The sequence below is a fragment of the Panicum virgatum genome, chromosome 9N, assembly GCF_016808335.1.
Source record: "Panicum virgatum strain AP13 chromosome 9N, P.virgatum_v5, whole genome shotgun sequence".
Lineage (NCBI taxonomy): Eukaryota > Viridiplantae > Streptophyta > Magnoliopsida > Poales > Poaceae > Panicum > Panicum virgatum.
Window position 1 is genome coordinate 48,101,785 of NC_053153.1, and position 15,335 is coordinate 48,117,119.

At 41.1% G+C, this 15,335-nt stretch overlaps 2 pseudogenes; one reads left to right on the forward strand and one right to left on the reverse strand.

Annotated features, from left to right (window-relative positions):
* Nucleotides 1-1,335: 1,335 nt before the first annotated feature.
* Nucleotides 1,336-12,115, forward strand: LOC120689066 (annotated as a pseudogene).
* Nucleotides 12,116-12,901: 786 nt separating this feature from the next.
* Nucleotides 12,902-14,278, reverse strand: LOC120693315 (annotated as a pseudogene).
* Between the last annotated feature and the right edge of the window lie 1,057 nt (nucleotides 14,279-15,335).

The window sequence follows — 15,335 nt, forward strand, 5'->3', positions numbered from 1 at the left end:
CCTACATTGATGGCGCGCCCTGGAGCTGGAGGGAACGAAGACATCGGGCGTACTCATTGCCTTGGATGCTGCGAAGACATGTCCCAGCTGCATAGCAACCCAAGGACTCTCTCCAGCAATCACCCGCCGCTCGCAAGCATTCTTCTAACACCAAGATATGGGAGATCCACAAACTCCCTCTGGAGGGCGAACAAGGGCAAAGCAACAAGCCATTCTATAAAGCACAAGTGTGGGAGACGAAGCTAAGTTGGATGAGGAAGAAGGCCCAAAGCGGCCCTATTTATAGCCAAAGGGAGGGCAGGAAACCAGTTCGAAGGAATCTAGACCCCACTCGGCAGAGGCACAATGCCTCATGAAGCGAACAGCGGTCGTCTCCGGGCGGCGCGCTGCAAGGTGACCGATCAGGGTGGGCCCCGATGGACGGGTCCTGTTTGGGGCAGACCCCCGACCGCTGCCTATCTAGACAGACCTCGCCACAGACCTACGGGCATGCCTGCGAGTCCACCGATCCGAGAGGAAAATCGCCGACTATAGCCTCTGACTGATTCTCTGATTCGCTCAGTGGCTCGGGGGCTACACCCACTGGGTGCGCTCGCGCGCACCCATTGGAGGCAAACCGACCAGCATCGCATCCCATCACCGGACAGCTGGCTCAAGCCAGCTGCTGCGGTCCCAGAGTCTTCTGAGCGAGGCCAGAGGCTGGCGCAGAGACTCGGGGGCTGCGTCCACGATTCCCCCTTGTGTGTACACACCAAGAAAAAGGGCGGCGGCGTTGCGTCCCGTCAACACCGAGGGTCATGCCCATAATTACGGTCAATGAACCCACTGAGCGAATCTTCACATCGGCAGATGGAACATCAAAAAACGAAGGGGCGATCCTTCGCATCGGCAGACGGAACCCCCCAGCATGCCCTCATTATGGACGCGAGCGGGGTCGGGGGCTACTGATGGGGGTAAAAGTAACGGGTACCCCCTAATCACGTGTCAACACCAGAGGGATTAGACTAGCACGGCCCAGCAAGGGGACCCGAGTCAACCTCGGCCCATCAAGTGTGGCCCAAAGCATGATGAGGCGGCCCGTCGGCAGCAATCTCGGCCTCGTCCGACCCCAGTGAGAGCGTCTCTCTCTCCGACTCCCGCAGGGAGGGCTCCGCCTCGCCCGACCATCGTAGGGCGGGAAGGATTGCGTCGCCATGTGGCAGCCCGCCTACTCCGCTGTGCGGAGACTATCATTGGTCAAAGAAGAACCCACGAGGGTGGATGTGACCGGTCGCCCATGCCTCGGCACATGCCGGAACAGGCGCAATAGGACCCGGACGTGACAGCGCCTCACCGATGGGAGGGTACGCAACCACTCCCCCAGAAGTCAGCACCAATGACGGGAGAACCATCCAGATGAGAATGAAGACTAGACGACCGTCCCCTGCTGACACCAACGTCATCGACAGGGTGTCCGCTGACACCATCACCGCCAACGGGGCGTCATCTACAGTGCGCCAGGCCGTTTCCCATCCGCCATGACTGTTATAGGATAAAGAATGGGGAAGGATGACTGCCATCAATGTCAGCAAGGACCGAGGGCCCCACCTTGATTACAGGATGAGGAAAGGGGGGGTCAGATCACGTTCGACCCCCATGGTTTCTCCCTTTTTACCTTTCCACCATCTTTGTATCCGACCCCCCGCTTTCCCTGGGACTATAAAGGGAAAGGGGGGTACCCCTGAGTATGGGACCGAACTCTCACACGCACACACGCACGCTCACGCAACTAGAGACTTGGGAGCCTGTTCCCTCTCTCACCTATTTGTAACTCCTACTACAAACTTGAGTGCAAGAGCGCAAGAGCTCAAACTGGACGTAGGGACATTTTGCCCGAACCGGTATAAACCTTGTGTTGAATCCTTGCATTACCATCCGAAGTAGTGACACGCACACAAATTTACTAGCCGGTGATACGTAACACCGACAACAAGTGATCGTGAAGGATGGCCCAGAAGATTAGCTACCATTTCCGCTTTCTGATTGTTTTCCTTTAGCCCAAGGGGCTTGTAATCGGAGACTCGTATTACAATCCTTTGGATTATGTAATAAATAAGTCCTTGTAATGACTTTGTCGAGAAGTATGACTATGATATGTAATTGAAATGAGTTCTGTATGTGATAGCTACTGATCCAGAGACTATCACGAAGATACAGGGAGTCAGGTTCTCCTTGGAACCCTATTCATTTCACTTAAGTTATTCTGTCAAGAACAGTTTGCCGCTAGATCGGTTTGTGAGACCCCAACTCGAGTGCTTAATTAATTCATCTGCAATTTTCCAGATTATGTTCTTCTTTGTTCTTTCTTGTGTCTTCGATTCGCAGGCAAGGATTAGCCTTTGTGGTGAGATTCGTGCAGTGCACGGTTGATAACCAGAGGAGAAGTGGTGCTACGATTGCAGAGTTCGAATTTTATTGTTTGGAAGCCGAATCGTTTGTGACAAATTGGCAAATGCCCACCAAATCGATAGTTATCCCCATCTAACGAAAGCATGCCTAGGCGGAAGGGCGTGCAGCCTGTGCGGCCGCAAGTTTAGAGCATGAAGTTAAAAATATGCACTCTAGCAGACTCTCTACTAGACCCTCTATTTCATGGAGACCTCCAAATCTCCTCCTCCTTCCTCCATTCCTAGTGGGTCTCTACAGAGCCCTCTATCGTAAGTTACAACTGAGAGCTATTGTTGGAGTTGGAATAAATTTAGAGGCCTCTAAAAAATAGAGGCAGCCACATTTAGCACTTAGAGGGTCTGATTTAAGGACTGCTGCTGGAGTTGCTCTTAGCCAATCCAAATGTAAGTGGCAGACGTTGAACACGTGCCCCTAGCCAAAAGACCTACTAGTTTGCCCTGTTGGCCTCGAGTCTTTGCAGTTGCCAATTCATCTTCACACAATCACAACTTGTGCTCGAAGCCAACAAAGCAGCAGCAACGGTAGGCGATGAAACCAGGCGGCAGACAATGATCACGACGCCGTGCGACAACCAGGCGGCAGCACTTGGGAAGGCATGCGACGTGATATAAAGATCACTTGAAGTCATATCTTCCGCACAAGGCACCACTTTATGCGAGCACGACCCTGGACGTAAGATCGGGACCCCCTGATCCCATCAGATTCAACCGGTGCCTAGTCATTTATTCACTTGATCGCCTTGTCAACTTAGCATTGCTCCGAAGCATATCTTCTAGTAGTGTCGGTTTAACCGGTGTCGTTGGTTTTTCTGCACTTGGTCGTGGTTGCAATTTCTCAATGCACCGCCCTGTTGATTCTTGATACCGTCGGTTCAACCGGTCCACTAATTCTTGCTATCCTTGTCCAATTCATCTCAGCTGTCATTTGGATACTTCTAAAATATTCGATCTCCATTTTTTCACTATATTTTTGGACACTTGACAGCAATTCGGACACCTTGACTATGGATTGGACTACATCCGTGAGACTTGAAAATCCTATAAATATGCACTCACAAACTTTGTTAGTCCCATTGATTATATTATCACACAATCATCAAAATCACAACTATGGACTAATGGGGCCATGTTTCTTACATAGCACTACCAATAAGATTATATGCAAGGTTGCAAATAAGCGGGTTATAACATTTAGCAGGCTCTAGCGGCTATAGACAGCTATAGCGAGACACAGCGGCGGCTATTTCATTTGCTAAAATATATAAAAATGTTCTATTAATTATGCATAGAAACTTAGAATTAAGTAACTTATATATGAATACAAATACTCGAATATTTGTTTTGGGCTCTATCAGTGCAAGTTTCATATCATTACTTCATAATCAGGAACATAGTTAGAACTGTAAGTGGGTAGCATCATATTTATCCCATACTGTTAATTGTTATGTTTGCAGTATCAACATCTATTATTTTATTAATCCAATAGTTTTATTCCATACTGTTAATGGTTATGTTTGCAGTATCAAAAATGGCGAATTGAAGTTAGAAGACATTGTTCTTACAAAATCAATTCTGGAGAACACTAAATGCTTTTTACTTGATTGTGGGACTGAGCTATTTGTGTGGGTTGGTCGGGTAACACAGGTGGAGGACAGGAAAACTGCCAGTGCGGCGGTTGAGGTAAAACCTAGAACCCAAATTGCTTGGTTTGTTGCCTTGTTAAAAAATGTTTCCTTATATAAAAATTACCTCCTGTAGAAATTCATTATTAAAGAAAATAGGCCAAAGACAACAAGAATAACTCAAGTGATTCAAGGTTATGAGAATCATACATTCAAGTCTAAGTTTGAGTCATGGCCAGTAAGCAACACGGCGGGGAATGCCAGCACGGAGGAAGGCCAGATAAAAGTTACAGGTACAATATTTATTTATTGGTATATTAAAATTGACCTTTTGTCATTATTAATAGCGTATGTTTTATGTAGCACTACTGAAGCAGAAAGGCGTCGATGTCAAAGGAATCTCAAGAAGTAGTGCGCCAGTAAATGATGAAGTTCCTCCTTTGCTAGATGGTGGTGGAAAACTTGAGGTTTAGCTGAACTTGCTTTGTACTTTCTAAGTTGCATTTTCTTATCAAGTACAAAAGGGATTAGGTAATGCATTAATAGAAATGAAACCATAAGAACAATCTGTATATTTCAGGTTTGGTGTATTAATGGCAATGCAAAGACTGCTCTTCCAAAGGAGGAACTTGGAAAATTCTACAGTGGAGATTGTTATATTGTTCTTTACACATATCATTCTGGTGACAAAAAAGAAGAGTTCTATCTAACTTATTGGATTGGAAAACACAGTGTCCGGGTAGTTATAGTTTTTGTATATAAATGCTTAAGACACAACTCAAATTCTCTAACCCCCCCCCCCCCCCCACACACACACACACACACCACCACCACCACACACAAAAGAAAAAACTTGTGAAAGTTTGATTATTGTTGATCCTTTACTTTACATATTGTAATAGTATGGCATGTATACTATACAAGGGTTCATGGTGGACTTAGTACCCATACAATTGTTCTGTGATGCAAGAACTTACCCTTGGTTTATATCACATAGGAAGATCAAGAGATGGTTTTTCAAATAACTAATACCCTTTGGAATTCGATGAAAGGAAGACCTGTCCTGGTACTGTATTCATTTTTTTGGTGACACATACAACATTTCCTATGGAGGAGTTTCATGTATTGGTTGCATCATTTTAGGGTCATATTTATCAAGGAAAAGAGCCACCTCAATTTGTTGCACTTTTTCAGCCAATGGTTATTCTTAAGGTATGATCCTCACTGTGACTGTGCCATGTTTAATGACAAATGAGTGCTGCTCCACAAAGGAAATCATGGAGCAGTCAATAGAGCTGAAGAATAATTTTACTATCAGATAAATATATTTGGTAAATCATGCAGGGTGGCATTAGCTCTGGTTACAAGAAATTTGTAGAAGAAAAGGGTCTGAAGGATGAAACATACTGTGCTTATGGCCGCTCTCATTCGAGTTTCTAGAACATCTCATAACAATAAGACACTTCAAGTTGATGCGGTATTATTTTATATTATTTTATAAATTCATAATAAACTTAATATCCCTTATATCCCTTCTCTTTCACTTCTTATTTTGGTGAACCTTGGATTTTTTGTGGATGCTAGGGATGTTATTGCTTTGTTGCTGTAGTGTTTTGTATGTATATGATGGATTGGTGACTTTGTATGGTGTCATGATCACTTGAATATAAAAATTTTAATTTAGATTTTTATTCCCTCTAGTAATTTTTAGTGAACAATGAAATTCTTTCTTAGCATGTAGTTCTATACACTATAAACTTATGATTGTTATATTAAACTTGCCGATTATCATAAAAGCTAGTATAATAAAGTGTAGACCCATGGGTGACTCGTGGGTATCCGTTAACCTGACGGCCATGGGTTTGGGAAAAATTCAAAACCTATCACTGTATATGGTTTTAATGGGTTTAGAAATTTTTCATGGCTCTAGGTTTGGGACGGCAAAACCCAGTGGGTTTGTACCCGTTGCCATCCCTAAGTGTTAGATGTATATATACTTTGTGTAATTAATCAGTAGTCTAGGGTTCTATCTGCACTTTTTTGTTCTTCATATCTGCCCCTTTGGGCATGGTAATAGATGAGTTGCTCATTTCTAATAACAAGCAGCTTTATCCTTAGCTAACAGACACTCGAACTATAAAGAACTAAGAACGACACAAAATGTTACTCCCTTGAACTTATAGTTATTTTTACTTTCTAGGTCTCAACATCCTTGAATTCCACGGATTGTTTCATTTTGCAATCCAAAAATGCGTTGTTTACATGGATTGGCAACTCAAGTTCCTATGAACAACAACAATGGGCTGGTAAAGTTGCCGAGTTTTTTAAGGTAAGGAGCAATGAAACTGATTCTGATATTCCTATTTTTCTATTCCAATTTACTTGGTCTTAGTCTTTTAGGACATATGAAGTATGAATAACCGAAAATAATAAATTATTTTGAAATCAGAATACCTTGGATGTGAATCTGATATCATGAACCTACTATACATGAAAGACAAGATATATAATTTGGTTTTGCAATAAGCATTCCAAGGAAACCAGCGAAACATTAATATACAATAATATGTTAACATTTGTATTCCTTATTTTTTTTCTTTTAGTTAGGAATAGTGTTTACATAATAAACCGCTGCTTAATGTCTATTATATTTGAATTATGATTGTTACTCACAATTTCTGTCATCAATGAGTATCTATTTTTCATTATTATACTTCCAAAAGTTATACTAATTTCATTTTTCATGTGGTAAAACGTTGTAGCATACTTGACAACTCCAATTCTGTCACATAACTATGTTGGTGTTAATTCCTCCTTCCCCGGTCGCTCTGATAAAACTGAAAGTAATTGATACTCCCTTACCCTGGCCACTATTATCACTAAGATCATCTGTACCCCCAATCTTACAGCCTGGTGTTGCTGTCAAACATTGCAAGGAGGGAAATGAGTGCTCTACGTTCTGGTCAGCTATTGGTGGAAAGCAGAATTATACAAGCAAAAATGTTTCAAATGATGTTGGTATCAGAGAGCCTCATTTGTATACCTTCCCTCTTAGGAATGGTTAGTAGTCATCAAAACCCTTATATCCGCATTTCTCTTATTGCTATCACATTCTGTTTCTCATGCTCTATATTGACTCTAATTTTTACTTCTATTTTTTTTCTGGCTTCATTACAATAACATCTTCGCCATTTACCAGGGAAGCTAGAGGTCTGTTGATGTATTTATTTGATTTAAATTTGTCATGTTCCTGGCTTCCAGCAATCTCGTTTTTATTAAAAAAATTCTGAAAGTTCGTTTTTATGCAGGTTACTTAAGTTTTCAATTTTTCACAAGAGGATTTGTTGACAGAAGACATGATGATACTGGATACACACTCTGAGGTTTTTGTTTGGATGGGTCAGGGTGTGGAGACAAAAGAGAAACAGAAAGCATTTGAAATTGGTGAGGTGCGATATCAAGTTTAACCTTTCCGTTTTTCAGTTTTTTAACTATTGTTCAACTCCTAGCAATGACTACTTCCCCTCCAGAAATATGTAGAACATGCAGTGGCCTTTGAAGGTACTAGAATATTCGGTGCGCTTTGCGCGCGTCATTACGTTATTAATGTTTTAGTTATCTTTAGTAGAAGAATAAGCAAATGCATATGGATTCAAGTTTTAATAGTAATGTAAATGGTAAATAACGAAAGATCGACCTAACAATTTGCACATAATTCCACTGATTAACCGAAGATGACAAAAAAAGAAGTTAATACATCAGAGCCAATTTAAAACTGAACCAAGGTATTATTCCTGTTGGCTGTGGCAGCGACAATAGTTCACATGGATATAACATTATTCAGGTGGATATATAACATAGATAAATAAAAGCACAACCAAAAGCACTCAGATTGCAACTTCCACAATAGTGTGACACATGGTTGGAAATACCTGAGCTATAATAGCTTAGAATAATATATTTGGCTTCCTCTTGGTGCTCTTCAAGCCCGTGCACCTCGCCTGCAAAAATAAACGTCAAAGACAAGTCAACTTGTGTGTGAGAAGGGTACTAATCTTAGTTATCTCATATTGTGGAGGAGGTATTGGATTACGGACTGGATATTGACATTGCACACTATTGCGCCTCCTCTACCTTCTCCTCTGCGTGTCTCCATACGAGCTTCTTGTTTGCGCTCGACCTCGTGCTGAAGCCTCCCTCCATTTCCTCGCAACTACCTCGTGTTGGTAGCGGCGTAGATAGGGATGCGGAACCACGATGAGATGCCGTAAAGGAAGGGGACTTCTATTCTCAGCATGTCCAACTTGCTGCTATATTATCGCAGAGCACTACACCCACCACTGCTACATGCACCATGTATAGTGAAAACTGCTACAGCACGTGTATGGACGTTCTAATTAAGATTAGCAAAAGCACTTGGTAAAAGAAGTGTATATCATAAACAACAATTTCAAATATAATATAATTTATATTATTATATTTCAAATGATTAGATCTTAAAATAAGATACGCATTTTAAATATATTCGAACGTTTTTTTAATTAGAACAATTTGGTGGCGAAGCTAGAACAAATTTCATTAAAAATATTGTTATACCTAAATAATATAAATTGTTGGAAAACAAATTAAGTTCAACAGGAAGAATTGTTTTGAATGTATTCCATCAAAAATAAAAGTTGGTATGTGAATAAAAAATCCAAATAAATTGTTCTGAAATAAATAAAAATATTTTATTAAAAATTTTATTTGAATATAGTCAAGTGTGGTCTAGTTTTGAAGAGCTCAATGTAAAAAATAAAATGGTGCAATCAAAATTTAATTTTGATAATTAATTTGTGAAATATAACATTTTTTGTTTGAAAGTATGCTTTGCACGAAAACTGAGGCATGACACATGAGAGAAAGGCACGTGGGAGGAAGAGATGTGGGGGCCACTGCATGCTACCTGCCTTTCTCAAGGGTGTGTTCTCACCTTTTTTTTTATCAACGTGGCGATCCCTGAAGGCATGAGCACCTCCGTGGGTTGCGGCCGTGCGAGCAGGAGCTAGCAGGTTTTAAGAAATCCGATTTCTCCTGATATACCTCTCTATAAAGTCATTGAAGGGAATGAACCTTGCTTCTTCAGGACATACTTCTCCTGGGATAGCACACGATCTGTGGTAACTCTTACATATTTACTTCTGTATTTCAAAATTTAACTTGTGCTTCTAATTCTGCTCTATTTATCAATATATGTATAAGATAGATGATATTTTGAAGGTTTTACCTTTTTATTTAAGGGTAACATATATCAACTTGTATAAGCATAAAACTTTCTCATGTTCTTTTTGAGGAGAAAAAGCTTTCCGATGTTAATAGCTAGAGTACTTTTGGCATCAGCTTGATGTAGATGAATTCACGAAAACAGGGAACCAGTTATCATTGCCTTTCATAATTTTATTTTTTTTACTAATTTAAGTTGAGCTGTACTGCACAATAGAAGTTATTTCGTGGTTTGGGGAGGCTGGACAGGGTTATGTTGACATTTCAATTTGAAAAGTAATAGGAAGAGAATACATAACATATATCTTTGTCTATAAGAAATAAATTGTGTAGTTACACAAAGGATATTTATTGTTATGACATTACCATTTCTTATTCGTTGTTAGTGTAAATAGACTTTTTCCTTATTTTGAATATGATGTGTTTTCTGGCCATACCTTTCTCTTTACTTGCGCCTATTATGTTATAAAAATTCAATCCTTGAAACAGACTCATGGGAATTCATTTGAGAAGAAACTTTCAGTCCTTTTTGGAATGCGTTCAGAGGTAAGTCCATATTTCTTTTTCAATTTACGAAGTGACTCATATTGTTTTCTTTCTTTCTTTTTTCATTCATGTCATTTTTAATTACTTGCAGGGTGGACCTAAGAGCTCAGGTGATGGTGGGCCAACTCAAAGGGCATCAGCACTGGCAGCTCTTTCATCTGCACTGAATCCATCTTCCCAAGGAAAACAGGTATTGCTAATAATTTCCTTCCCAATTTTTCTTATCTGCTAACCACCCAATACTGTGTTTCAGTCGGATGAGAGGCCCCCAAGCTCAGGTGATGGCGGACATACTCAGCGTGCATCAGCAATGGCTGCCTTGTCCTCCTCCATTAATACATCGTCAAAATCACAGACACAATCTCATTCAGGCCAAGGGTCCCAACGAGCTGCTGCTGTTGCCGCACTGTCCAATGTTTTGACCGCCGAGGGATCTCATAGCTCCCACCACAGTAGGGCGTCCCCAACAGCAGGTAAGACTTGTCGGCCAAAATTTGGTTTGCAGTTTCGACACTTTTAGGAAGACAATATTGGATATTTTTCCTGATATTATTCCTGTGTCACCAGTAACTCCGGTAACTAATATTGGCTATTTTTAGCTCTCTGCATCCTTTTTTTTAATAGAAGTATTAAAAGTCGTGTCTGTTTTGTTCGCTGTAGAAGAGTAAAAGGAGATCTGTAATCTGCTGTAGTGCTTTGACTGTGTTTCTTTGCGTTTTGTTTATAATAATGAACAGGGTGCACTGAGTAACTGAAAGAAAGTAGATGAAGATGGCAATGGGAGAATTCTGTGGTTACATTCTCTTTTTCCCCTAGCTTGATGCCAAAGGTTGACACCTTCACTTGATGCAGATGCTGCGAAGACTGAATTAGCTCCTGCTTCTCCTCCATCAGAAACAGAGCCTGATGCCACAGAAGATGGCAGGACAGAGCCTGATGTCTCACAGGAACAAACTGCTAACGAAAATGGAGGCCAGACGATCTTTAGCTATGAACGCTTGACATCGAAGTCCACCGACCCTGTTAGTGGGATAGACTACAAGCGCAGAGAGGTTTACCTTCTACTGCCTCCTTGAAAAACATTCTGCTTTGTTACCTCATTTCCTTGTGAAAGGGCTAAGTATTTGTTGTAATTATAGAGGAATTGGGCATTTTACTTTAGTATTTATTGGATCCTGTTTCCTCATCCCATAAGACAAGCTAATAGAATTTCTTTGCTTTAGAAATTTATTATAAGCTCTGCATCAAAGTCAAAATTCCGAGAGGTAACTGCTGGTTACTAATTTCTCAGACTTAAAATTTAGAAAATAACAGTCAGGATTGTAGGCATTTTGCAGCAATTGCTGCTAGTTATGAAGAACATGAGGGTATACAAAGGTTATTGCAAAAACTAAAAAAATGAACTAGAAAAGAAGTACAAAATGAAAGAGTCAAGACCTGAACATAATCACAGCCAAATTCTTGTTTCTAGAACACCAGAAAATGGAACTTTTCAATTTTTTTATCGAATACACAGGATAGCTGTGTATCATCGCATTAAGAACACAGAGAGTACAGCACCCACATCTCAACCCACATGCACACCCATTGTTTCTAGAACTCCTGAAAATGGAACCTTTCTATCCTTAGTTCAGAGTTATCTATACCCGCCAAGATAGTGATGCTTTTAGTAATTTTTAGGCCTTCCTTAGTTCCTCATGACATCTTAAACCATGATTCCCTAAGTAGCACAACCAGCAGTTCTGTGGAACACAAGGAATAGTGATATTTTCTCTTATTGAAGTACAATGATTAAGTCAGGGCTTTTTTATAGATGCACCTAAATTGATGATGCTTTTTAATAGTTATCGTCTCTTATTGGAATATGTATCATAATGATGGCAGCCTCTTCTACATTTACCGCCCGTCATGTTTCAAACGATTTCGAAGTCTAACTTCGTTCTGATCCTGCAGACATATTTAGCGGACAGTGAATTCCAGACTGTGTTTGTTATGACCAAAGAGGAATTCTATGAGCAGCCAAGGTGGAAGCAAGAATTGCAGAAAAAGAAAGCCGATCTTTTCTGAAACATGGCTGGCCCTGAATGAATCCCTTCCATTCTACAGAATTACACACTCCTACCTCTTCTTTTTCAGAAGAGAGCCCACGCTTTCCAGCGTTCTCATCATGTTGCAATGATGATCACCAGCAGCTCGTTCTGCTGTTTTTGTGAGCTGTATAGGGTACTTCTTTATTTGCACACGGTTTGGCCACGTTATATAGGTCCATGGGTACCCTGGCCCCTCCATTAGACCGTCCACAGCGATAGGAGGAAATGGAGGAGTAAATCTACTGTTTGGCACTGTAGATGTACTATTTGGCACTGTAGACAGAGAGGGCGTGGGAAACGAGGCAAGAGCAAATTTGCTCTTGCTCTTGCCATTGTGGACAGCCTTATTCTGAGCTCCTACCGAGCATTGCCTGTTTATGCGTTTGTTTTCTTTGTTTATCAAATTGGTGCAAATGGTTTCGTCGAAATTATTTTTTGGTGCAATTGACATTACTAGTGAGATTTTGTAAGGTAATGATGCATTGGCACCAAGGTGTATGAAACATATTTTTGTTAAGACTTAAGCTTCTATTGTCTGGTGCTGTTCTACGGGTCTAAGTCTTAACCATCTTTACCGCTCAGCAGTGCAGCAGTGCTTATGGGACATGAAGGATCCATATGGTAAAACAGTGTTCTCTTAAAGGCAAATATTGCTATGATACGTTTTATTGTCGTAGTTGGATGAGCAGCGTAGGAGTTTTATAATCTAGAAATGACACCAGAAAAGTGTCCCATTACCTACTATAAGTGTAGCTCTTTAATCTTATACAATGCAATAGCTATCAAAATGCTGTACGCTTTCTAAGTATGAATATATGTATGGTGATGAACTGATGATAAAATTCCCAATTAGCCCTTAAAAAAAACTAAGTTCCTGCGAACTATTGTAATTTCTGAATCAATTGTGAGTATAGTAGCAGTAACTGAATTTTGCTAGCAGGAAATTGTAATTGTTTTTCATCTTCATAAATGAGGTTATTTTCCCCCTGAAAGATCTAAAGGTGAATTAATACCCAGCAATCAGTTGGCTGCGTTTACCAGCTCACAAGCATGCATTACATCATTTCTGAAATCCACATTATACAGAATGATTTACGCATGTAGAATTCAGCAACTCTGCAACTACCCTTCAAGTCAAACGTTCTCAAACTTTCTATAGCACATGGTGCAGATGGCAGCAAATATTGTAATGCCACTGACAATACAGAGTGTGTCAAACCGGAATTCGCTGCGTATCTTCTCTTCTTTCAGCTCGCTCTGTGCCTTCAGATACAAATTGCAAGACTCCAGCACCTCATCGTAATTCCTACTCCGATGGCAGCTGAGTGCCTCCTTGAGAAGGAGGAGGCTGCAACGCCCATTGAGATGAACGCCACCCATATCTTCGATCTGCATACTCAGTTCAGTCAATGCAGGCGTCGAAGGTTTTCCAGCCTCCTCATTCCCCATGCTTGTCATGTGGAATTTCATCAGCAGAATGCATTCTGCTACCTGGCACGGCAGGACCTCCTGTGCTGGAAGGACAGATCCAAACCGTAGAACAAAATCAGTATCAGTTGGCCAGTGCCTCTGCCCACCCAGTGGGTGCCAACTTGTCAGGTTCACTGCCCGCTTCATCTTTCTGTTGACAATGATCCAGCTCAATTTTATGCCATCATTCAGTTCCCTCCAAAGTTTCCCATATTTCCTTTCTTGCTCCATTGAGGGCACCGATGGTAAGTCACTGATGGTTGATAGGAATACCTCTCCATTATTGTTCTCGTTGTTCTCAGCTGAGTGATGAAATAAGTCTATACGGAATGGACAGTTATAGAACCATCCATTGGCACCATCTGAGTTGGGAATTCCCCATATGACCTTCGAGTAGAGCACACGGTCTTTGTACCATATATCAATTAGAGATACAAAGTCTGAAGGCTGGGAGTTTTCAAGCTCATCCATGTCATCATATAGTCAGACTCGGCCCATTCTTCTGCAAAGGGATTAGTTTCATTTGTCTGAACTACAGGAACATCTTTGTTCAATATAAGGGTGAAACAATCAGCATAGAACTTCCTGAATCCACCAACAGAAACAATCAAGCTCCTAACATCATCAAGTCTTGTCGATGGCCACAGAGATGTGCAAGCATTCTCCCACAAGTCCTCTTCATTTGATATGGCACGGAAGTCAGCACAAGCACAGCCTGCTCTTGCCAGAGCTGCAGCATCAAGACGCTTGAGTATGTCATAGAAAAGGTCAGCACTTAGTGATGCCATGATCACAACTTCTCTTCGTTGCGGCTAAAAGAGATTATACCTAATCAGCTGTTGCATGAGGACAATTGTCAGTTATATCCCAGCATGCCAGTTGACATATATCCACAAATCTTCAAAGTCATCCAACAAGTCAATATCCGATTTTAGTGAAATGTTGTTCCGAAAACAAAATATATGGTAGATTGCTGAAAACTTGGACCATTAAATTTCTTGGAAGTCCCAACTCCCAAGGAAGTGGAGAAAGCATCATAGCATTAGCAAAAACATATAGCAATGTGGTAAAATTGCATTAGCAAAGCATCATAGCAGTTAGTTTTGTAATTAAACTTCATTTAATACTTATAAATATCAAGATTCTCTTTGATGTTTCATTGTGTTTCCTAGCACTCAGATTGGGGCGAATTTTCGTCTGTGGGTAAAAAAAACCCTCTTGTTGTGCTCGCCGCAAGGCATGATCCTTGGGCCAGTCCTAGTGCGGTTTCATTGTGTTTCCTAGCACTAGGAAACAACGCCCCACTCATTTCGTCGGGATGAAACGAGAACCTTCTCTTTCTTCTTCAATTTCCTGCCATGTCATCCAGTATGCTGATGTGTCACACCAAATAATGTGCATGAAACACCTATGAAACCTGCACTGGGACTGGCCTAAGGATCATGCCTTGCGGCGAGCACAACAAGAGGGTTTTTTTTTTTACCCACAGACGAAAATTCACCCCAATCTGAGTTTGAACTCGCGACCTGCGGGGTGCCAACCGGCTGCTGTCGCCGCTTGGGCTAGCAACCTTAGGCCGCCATAGTGTCACTTGGAAGGGAGACTAGCCATTCATTCTGAATGCAATAGCTACCATTGGATCCCAAAAACACTTTGAGGATTGTGCAATTTCCATTTTGTTCTATATGTAGATAAATGGAGGCCACTATAATCATCACAACATTCATTATAAAAAAAAATCATCACAACATTGACAGGACATGTTAGGCAAGTCCAGAGTAATACTGTTTACTTGGTATCCAAAAACAGATTTGTCGAAAAATTGGTAACCACACTGGTAAGTAGGAGCCAAAATAAGGATGGCTTTTGAAAGAGTGCCAACTGTAAGTATGTCAAAT